At 36.1% G+C, this 10,077-nt stretch overlaps 1 non-coding gene across 1 annotated transcript; it reads left to right on the top strand.

Moving 5' to 3' along the window:
• The first annotated feature begins 625 nt into the window (after positions 1-625).
• On the top strand, positions 626-733 carry LOC148574384 (small nucleolar RNA R71). Its single transcript, XR_015906636.1, has one exon. It is a non-coding gene; the product is annotated as a small nucleolar RNA R71 (small nucleolar RNA).
• Positions 734-10,077: the final 9,344 nt, after the last annotated feature.

Below are 10,077 nucleotides of genomic sequence, written 5' to 3'. Positions count from 1 at the left end.
CTTGTTTCATTCATGAAACTCACAGTGGCCTTGGACAGATCAGAGACTAAGTTTGCCAAATTAGAAGTATTTTTTCAGAGTTCTCTGTCTGTTGCTGAGTGGATGATGGAAAAGGTTTATTATTGTTAAACCTATTTCTTCCACCATTATTAAAGCCTTGTTGGGGATTTTGATCCTTCCATGAGAAATTTGGATGATTTCTCCATGATGAGTTATAGGTGTTTCCATAAGGTTCACCTAAGTAATTCACCTCTGCTATTGCAGGGTTCTCAGGATCATAAGCTTCTTCTTCATAAGAAGCCTCTTGAGTACTGTTGGATGCAGCTTGCATTCCATTCAGACTCTGAGAGATCATATTGACTTGCTGAGTCAATATTTTGTTCTGAGCCAATATGGCATTCAGAGTATCCACTTCAAGAACTCCCTTCTTCATAGGCGTCCCATTACTCACAGGATTCCTCTCAGAAGTGTACATGAACTGGTTATTAGCAACCATGTCAATGAGTTCTTGAGCTTCTGCAGGCATTTTCTTTAGGTGAATGGATCCACCTGCAGAGGTATCCAATGACATCTTAAATAACTCAGACAGACCATCATAGAATATATCCAGGATGGTCCATTCTGAAAGCATGTCAGAAGGACACTTTTTGGTCAGTCCTTTGTATCTCTCCCAAGCTTCATAGAGGGATTCACCTTCTTTCTGTCTGAAGGTTTGAACATCCACTCTAAGCTTGCTCAGCTTTTGAGGAGGAAAGAACTTGGCTAGAAAAGCCTTGACCAGCTTATCCCAAGAGTTCAGGCTATCCTTAGATTGAGAGTCCAACCATACTCTAGCTCTGTCTCTTACAGCAAAAGGGAAAAGCATGAGCCTGTAGACTTCAGGATCTACTCCATTAGTCTTAACAGTATCACATATCTGCAAGAATTCAGTTAAGAACTGAAAATGATCTTCAGATGGAAGTCCATGAAACTTGCAGTTCTGCTGCATCAGAGAAACTAATTGAGGTTTCAGCTCAAAGTTGTTTGCTCCAATGGCAGGAATGGAGATGCTTCTTCCATGTAAATTGGAATTAGGTGCAGTAAAGTCACCAAGCATCCTCCTTGCATTATTATTATTTTTGGCTGACATCTCCTCTTCCTGTTCGAAAATTTCTGACAGGTGCTTGCTGGTTTGTTGTAATTTAGCTTCTCTTAATTTTCTCTTCAGAGTCCTTTCAGGTTCTGGATCTGCTTCAACAAGAATGTTCTTGTCCTTGCTCCTGCTCATATGACAAAGAAGAGGGCACAAAAAAATAATAATAATAGAGATCCTTTATACCACAGTATAGGGATTCCTTTGTGAGTGGAAGAAAAGAGGGAGACAAAGAATGTGGTGTAAAGAAAGAAACACAACTGTCAGGAGGGCAGAGATGTGAGATGAGATGTTAGTAAATGAATAAATAAATAGAATAAGACGGGAGAGGGAGAATTTTCGAAAATAATTTTTGAAAAAGAGTTAGTGATTTTCAAAAATAGTTTTTGAAAAAGGTTAGTATTTTTTTCGAAAAATTTTAAAATCAAAAATAAAAATAGTTAGTTAATAAAAAAGAAATTTTTGAAAAAGAGGGAAGATATTTTCGAAAATTAGAGAGAGAGTTAGTTAGGTAGTTTTGAAAAAGTTAAGGAACAAACAAAAAGTTAGTTAGTTAGTTGAAACAAATTTTGAAAAGATAAGAAGTTAGGAAGTTAGAAAAGATATTTTGAAATCAAATTTTTGAAAAAGATAAGATAAAAAGATATTTTGAAAAGATATGATTGAAATTAGTTTTGAAAAAGATTTGATTTTTAAAATCACAATTAATGACTTGATTCATAAGAAATCATAAGATATGATTCTAGAACTTAAAGTTTGAATCTTTCTTAACAAGCAAGTAACAAACTTGAAATTTTTGAATAAAACATTAATTGTTATTGTTATTTTCGAAAATTTGATACAAAAATAAGAAAAAGATTTTTGAAAAATATTTTTGGAATTTTCGAAAATAACTAAGAAATTTGAAAAAGATTTGATTTTTGAAAAAAGATTTTGAAAAAGGTGAGATTTTTAAATTGAAAATTTGATTTGACTCATAAAAACAACTAGATTTTTAAAAATTTTTGAAAGAGTCAACTCAAATTTTTGAATTTATGAGAGAAAAAAAGGAAAAGATATTTTTTTGATTTTTGAATTTTTATGATGAGAGAGAAAAACAAGAAAAATGATGCAATGCATGAAAGTTATGGATCAAAACAATGAATGCATGCAAGAATGCTATGAATGTCAAGATGAACACCAAGAACACTATGAAGATCATGATGAACATCAAGAACACATTTTTGAAAAATTTTTAATGCAAAGAAAACATGCAAGACACCAAACTTAGAATTCTTTAATGCTTAGACACTAAGAATCCAAGAATGCATATGAAAAACAAGAAAAGACACAAAACATGCAAATGCAAAGATCAAACAAGAAGACTTGCCAAGAACAACTTGAAGATCATGAAGAACACTATGAATGCATGAAAATTTTCGAAAAATGCAGGATGCACATGCAATTGACACCAAACTTATAACATGACTCAAGACTCAAACAAGAAACAAAAAAATATTTTTGATTTTTATGCTTTTCTAAATTTTTTTGGATTTTTCGAAAATTAATTGAAAAAGGAAAATAAGGATTCCAAAACTTTTAATATGAATTCCAGGAATCTTGCATTCTTAGTCTAAAGCTTCAGTCCAGGAATTAGACATAGCTCACTAGCCAGCCAAGCTTTCAATGAAAGCTCCGGTCCAAAACACTAGACATGGCCAATGGCCAGCCAAGCTTCAGCAAACATAGAGACCTCTCATGTATACAATAGCTGATATTTCATCCAACTTCATATACTTATGAGTGGAAGCCTCAGTCCAAAAGAATTTAGACATGGCTTTACAGCCAGCTAGGCTTCACATGCTTCATGAAACACTAGAATTCATTCTTTAAAAATTTTGAATAAATTTTTTTTTTGAAAACAGGTGAGAAAATTTTGAAATATTTTTGAAAAATTTTTGAAAAGAAAACAAAAAGAAAATTACCTAATCTGAGCAACAAGATGAACCGTCAGTTGTCCAAACTCGAACAATCCCCGGCAACGGCACCAAAAACTTGGTGCGCAGAAATTATGATTACACTTCTAATTATGTAAAATTCATCGCTCTTTCTTTCCCTGGTAATGGCGCCAAAAACATGATGCCAATACCATGGTTCACAACTTCGCACAACTAACCAGCAAGTGCACTGGGTCGTCCAAGTAATACCTTACGTGAGTAAGGGTCGAATCCCACGGAGATTGTTGGTATGAAGCAAGCTATGGTCACCTTGCAAATCTCAGTCTTACTCCTTTCCATGGCTGGCTTTATGTGATACATCACCATTGTCAATGGCTACTTTCGGTCTTCTCTCGGGAAAATGATCCAAATGCCCTGTCACGGCACGGCTAATCGTCTGGAGGCATCACCCTTGTCAATGGCTTCATCTTATCCTCTCAGTGAAAATGGTCAACGCACCCTGTCACGGCACGGCTATTCATCTGTCGGTTCTCGATCATGCTGGAATAGGATCTACTATCCTTTTGCGTCTGTCACTACACCGGGCAATCACGAGTTTGAAGATCGTCACAGTCATTCAATCATTGAATCCTACTCAGAATACCACAGACAAGGTTTAGACCTTCCAGATTCTCTTGAATGCTGCCATTATTCTAATTTATACCACGAAGATTCCGATTAAGAGATCTAAAAGATACTCATTCAGTCGAAGGTAGAACGGAAGTGGTTGTCAGGCACGCGTTCATAGGGAATGATGATGATTGTCACGTTCATCACATTCAGGTTGAAGTGCGAATGAATATCTTAGAAGCGAAATAAGATGAATTGAATAGAAAATAGTAGTACTTTGCATTAATATTTGAGGAACAGCAGAGCTCCACACCTTAATCTATGGAGTGTAGAAACTCTACCGTTAAAATTACATAAGTGAAAGGTCCAGGCATGGCTGAATGGCCAGCCTCTCTGATCTAAGAACCAAGCATCCAAAGATTCAAAGATGGTTCAAAAGATGTCAAATACACTAGTAAAATGTCCTATTTATAATAAACTAGCTACTAGGGTTTACATGAGTAAGTAATTAATGCATAAATCCACTTCCGGGGCCCACTTGGTGTGTGCTTGGGCTGAGCTTTAGCTTTCCATGTGCAAAGGCCATTTGTGGAGTTGAACGCCAGGTTTTGATCCATTTCTGGCGTTCAACTCTGGTTTTGGATCCTTTTCTGGCGCTGGACGCCAGAATTGGGCAGAGAGCTGGCGTTGAATGCCAGTTTGCGTCGTCTATTCTTGGCCAAAGTATGGACTATTATATATTTCTGGAAATCCTTGGATGTCTACTTTCCAACGCAATTGGAAGCGTGCCATTTCGAGTTCTGTAGCTCCAGAAAATCTACTTTGAGTGCAGGGAAGTCAGAATCCAACAGCATCAGCAGTCCTTCTTCAACCTCTGAATCTGATTTTTTCCTCAAGTCCCTCAATTTCAGCCAGAAAATACCTGAAATCACAGAAAAACACACAAACTCATAGTAAAGTCCAGAAATGTGAATTCAACATAAAAACTAATGAAAACATCCCTAAAAGTAACTAGATCCTACTAAAAACATACTAAAAACAATGCCAAAAAGCGTATAAATTATCCGCTCATCAGAGCGTATCCCAGTTGGATACAATTGCTAGGGGTTGAGTGTAGTACCACTCTCTTGCTTTTCCCTCAAGAGAAAATGGGAAAGCTTTCAGCAGAATTGAAGTTTCATCTGTACGATCTCGCCTGACGGTAGAACAGGCTACCTGGAAATCTCTCAGGTGCTTGATAGGCTCTTGAGCGGGTAAGCCATGAAGCTTGGGCATCAAATTGAGCAGTGCGGTCTTTATTTCGAAATCTATAGCCACAGCTGGGTAATGCACTTGAAACGGTTGCATTGTAAAATTAGGGGCTCCTTCCTCCTGGATGGTAACTCTCATAGGTTCTGCCATGTCGTCTGCACGTGAATCAACTGAATCAGTAGAACGGGAGCTAGTTTCTTCCTCAAGTTCACTTTCAGATCCGCCCTCGGAGTGGGCTAACCGACGCCGAGCTCGCCTTATTTATGAAATAGTCCTTTCAATTTTAGGATCGAATATTAGCAAGCGCGGATCAAGAAGTGAACGCGTCATTTGACGAAAGAAACAGGCAGCTCATAGTAGCAAAATAAAATAAAATACAAATAAATAAATTCTAATTAATAACTTTAGCACTCTATTGCAACTCCCCGGCAACGGCGCCAAAAATTGATGCGGGCAAAAATTGGTGAATTAAAAATTATTAGAATATATGCGTTGCAAGTATAGTTCTTAACTCGCCAGAAATCCACCGCCCAATTTAGAAAGGTGTCACAGAAAATTGAAATTTAAAATACTAGGAGTATGAATCCCAGGTCGTCTCCCAACGAGTTGCAGGAAAGGGTGCTATTTTATTAATCAGATGTTTTTGAAAAGGGTTGAGTTGAGTAAACTGGAAATTAAATTGATGAAATTGAATAATGTAAATAAAAGCCTTGACTGGGAGTTGATTACATGGAAGCCCTATTCTTGATGGAACATTCTTAAGATTAGTTGACAATTGAGAGTTATTTCGTTTAGTTATCCTTTACTAAGTAAGGGAAGGTAAAATAAGTTGGAGTGCTGTTCTATTCACAAGTCCCAATCCACTCTGGGGAGGATTGGTGTCAGGAATTAGAGAGCAATCCAACAATAACCCAATTACAACCTTTCTCTTGAACCTTCCAACTCAAGGGTTCCTTTCAATCAACTCCCCATCAAGTTAGGGAACTACTCACTCATTGTAAAGGTAAAATTCATAGCATATGAAAAGGAATTAAAGAAAGATATTGTAAATAAAAATAAAAAATAATCAATTAAAAATAAAAGTGATCCTTGCATTAAATAATCCTAAAAATATTCCAATGGTAAAATTAAACAAAGCAAGGAACATGGAAGAGTAAGCCAAGTAAAGAAAACGAACTAGAATGACGAAGTCTTGATGAGGTAATAACTCTTCTCAATATCCCAATGCAAAAAGCTAGAGAAACTAAAAATCCTAAGAACTATGAATGTGTAGAGAGAAAACCTAGAGGAGGAGTAAAACTAGATCTAAAAACTAAAACTGTGTAGAATGAATGTTCCTCTGGTTTCTGCATGTTCTTTGGCTCTAGTCTGCTGTTCTGGGCCGAAAATTGGGTCAAAATAGGGCCCAAAATCGCCCCCAGCGAATCTGCAAATTATGCAGATTGCGCACGTCACGCGATCGCGTCGCTCATGCGGACGCGTCATTCGCGTTTCTGGTTTGCCACGCGGATGCGTCGTCCATGCCTCCGCGTCGCTCGTGCTTTTCCATTCCGCGCGGTCGCGTCGTCCATGCGGCCGCGTCACTACGATTTGATCTTCTCCGCGCGGTCACGTCGTCCATGCGGCCGCGTCACTTCTCGCTGGTCATCTCCTCAATTTCTTGTGTTCCTTCCATTTTTGCTAGCTTCCTTTCCAATCTCCAACTCATTCTTGCCCTATAAAGCCTGAAACGCTTAACACACAGATCACGGCATCGAATGGAATAAAGGAGAAGTAAAATGTATAATTAAAAGTCTCTAGGAAGCAGTTTTCACTCATGTAATAATTTCAGGAAGAAAATATAAATGCATGCTATATTAATGAATAAGTGGGTCAGGATCATGATAAAACCACACAATTAAACACAATATAAACCATAAAATAGTGGTTTGTCAATCCTGTTTCTTCTGAGGCAATGTCAGTTGATCCAGATCACTTAGTTCATTGGTGAGCAAGGGAGGTTCATCTTCCCAAGTCTCATTACCAAATAATTTGGCATTCAGCTTCATGATTGCACCAAGGTACTTAGAAACTTGCTCTTCAGTAACATCCTCATTCTCTTCAGAAGAAGAATACTCATCAGACTCATGAATGGTATAAGGAGGTTTAATGGAATCTCTATGGTCTCCAGATGAGCCTCAGAGTTCTTTGGTTCCTCAGAGGGAAACTCCTTATTGATCTTTGGACGTCCCAGGAGGTCTTCCTCACTGGGATTCACGTCTTCTCCCTCCCTTGTAGGTTCGGCCATGATGATCAATTCAATGGCCTTGCACTCTCCTTTTGGATTTTCTTCTGTATTGCTTGGGAGAGTACTAGGAGGGGTTTCAGTGATTCCTTTACTCAGCTGGCCCACTTGTGCTTCCAGATTTCTAATGGAAGACCTTGTTTCATTCATGAAACTTAAAGTGGCCTTAGATAGATCAGAGACTATGTTTGCTAAGCTAGATGGATCCTGCTCAGAACTCTCTGTCTTTTGCTGAGTGGATGATGGAAAAAGCTTGCTATTAAACCTGTTTCTTCCACCATTGTTAAAGCCTTTTTGAGGCTTTTGTTGATCCTTCCATGAGAGATTTGGATGATTTCTCCATGAGGGATTATAGGTGTTTCCATAGGGTTCACCCATGTAATTCACCTCTGCTATTTCAGGGTTCTCAGGATCATAAGCTTCTTCCTCAGAAGATGCCTCTTGAGTACTGTTGGGTGCAGATTGCATTCCATTCAGACTCTGAGAAATCATATTGACTTGCTGAGTCAATATTTTATTCTGAGCCAATATGGCATTCAGAGTATCAATTTCAAGAACTCCCTTCTTCTGAGACGTCCCATTACTCACAGGATTCCTTTCAGAAGTGTACATGAACTGGTTATTAGCAACCATGTCAATGAGTTCTTGAGCTTCTGCAGGCATTTTCTTTAGGTGAATGGATCCACCTGCAGAAGTATCCAATGACATCTTAGCTAATTCAGACAGACCATCATAGAATATATCCAGGATGGTCCATTCTGAAAGGTTTGAACATCCACTCTAAGCTTACTCAGCTTTTGAGGAGGAAAGAACTTGGCTAAGAAAGCCGTGACCAGCTTATCCCAAGAGTTCAGGCTATCTTTGGGTTGAGAGTCCAACCACACTCTAGCTCTGTCTCTTACAGCAAACGGGAAAAGCATAAGCCTGTAGACCTCGGGATCAACCCCATTGGTCTTAACAGTATCACAGATCTGCAAGAATTCAGTTAAGAACTGAAAAGGATCTTCAGATGGAAGCCCATGAAACTTGCAGTTCTGCTGCATCAGAGAAACTAATTGAGCTTTCAGCTCAAAGTTGTTTGCTCCAATGGCAGGGATGGAGATGCTTCTTCCATGTAAATTGGAATTAGGTGTAGTAAAGTCACCAAGCATCCTCCTTGCATTATTATTATTTTCGGATGCCATCTCCTCTTCCTGTTCGAAAATTCCTGTAAGGTTGTCTCTGGATTGTTGTATTTTATCTTCTCTTAGTTTCCTTTTTAGAGTCCTTTCAGGTTCAGGATCTGCTTCAACAAGAATATTCTTGTCCTTGCTCCTACTCATATGACAAAGAAGGGAACAAGAAAAGAAGAGGAATCCTCTATATTATAGTAAAGAGGTTCCTTATTGTTAGTAGAAGAAGAAAAGGAATAAGAGTGAAGAAGAATGGATAATCCAAACATAAGGGTGAGGATAGGAGCAGAGATATGAGATGAAGAGAAATGTTAGTAAGTAATTAAATAAATAGAAGAAGATGAGAGAGAGAAGTTTTCGAAAATAATTTTTGAAAAGGAGTTGATGATTTTCGAAAATTAAAGGGGAAATAAAATTAAAATTAAAATTTAAAATAATTAATTAATTAAAAAGAATTTTTGAAAAAGAGGGGGGTATTTTCGAAAATTAGAGAGGGAAGAGTAGTTAGGTAGTTTTGAAAAAGATAAGAAACAAACAAAAAGTCAATTAGTTAGTTGAAAAAGATTTGAAAATCAATTTTGAAAAGATAAGAAGATAAGAAGTTAGAAAAGATATTTTAAAATCAAATTTTTGAAAAAGATATGATTTAAAAAGATATGATAGAAAGATATGATTAAAATTAGTTTTGAAAAAGATTTGAATTTTAAAATCAAAATTAATGACTTGACTCACAAGTAATCACAAGATATGATTCTAGAACTTAAAGTTTGAATCTTTCTTAACAAGAAAGTAACAAACTTGAAATTTTTGAATCAAAACATTAATTGTTGATAATATTTTCGAAAATTATGAGATAAAATTAAGAAAAAGATTTTTGAAAAATATTTTTAAAATTTTCGAAAATAAATAAGAAAAATGAAAAAGATTTGATTTTTGAAAAAGATTTTGAAAAGATAAGATTTTCTAAATTGAAAATTTGATTTGACTCATAAGAAACAACTAAATTTTAAAAAGTTTTGAAAAAGTCAACTCAAATTTTCGAAAATTTATGAGTGAAAAAGGGAAAGATATTTTTTTGATTTTTGAATTTTTAATGATGAAAGAGAAGAACATTATCAAAAAGACTCAATGCATGAAAATTTTGGATCAAAACACATGATGCATGCAAGAACACTATGAATGTCAAGATGAACACCAAGAATACTTTGAATGTCAAGATGAACACCAAGAACTTATTTTTGAAAAATTTTTAAGAAAAGAAAAACATGCAAGACACCAAACTTAGAAATTTTTTTTTTTATATTAAGACACTAAGAATTCAAGAATGCATATGAAAAACAAGAAAATACACAAAACAATAAATTTTAAAGATCAAACAAGAAGACTTATCAAGAACAACTTGAAGATCATGAAGAATACCAGACATGAATTTTTCGAAAATTTTCAAGAAAAATTAAAAAGATGCAATTGACACGAAACTTAAAAATTGACACTAGACTCAAACAAGAAATACAAAATTATTTTTAATGATTTTATAAAATTTTTGTGTTTTTCGAAAATTATTTTGAAAAAGAAAAATAAGGATTTCAAAATTTTTAATAGGAATTCCAGGAATCTTGCAATATTAGTCTAAAGCTTCAGTCCAGGAATTAGACATGGCTCACTAGCTAGCCAAGCTTTCAGTGAAAGCTC

The sequence above is a fragment of the Arachis ipaensis genome, chromosome B2, assembly GCF_059453495.1.
Source record: "Arachis ipaensis isolate K30076 ecotype BB chromosome B2, ASM5945349v1, whole genome shotgun sequence".
NCBI classification, from domain to species: domain Eukaryota; kingdom Viridiplantae; phylum Streptophyta; class Magnoliopsida; order Fabales; family Fabaceae; genus Arachis; species Arachis ipaensis.
This window is presented reverse-complemented; position numbering and strand designations above follow the sequence as displayed.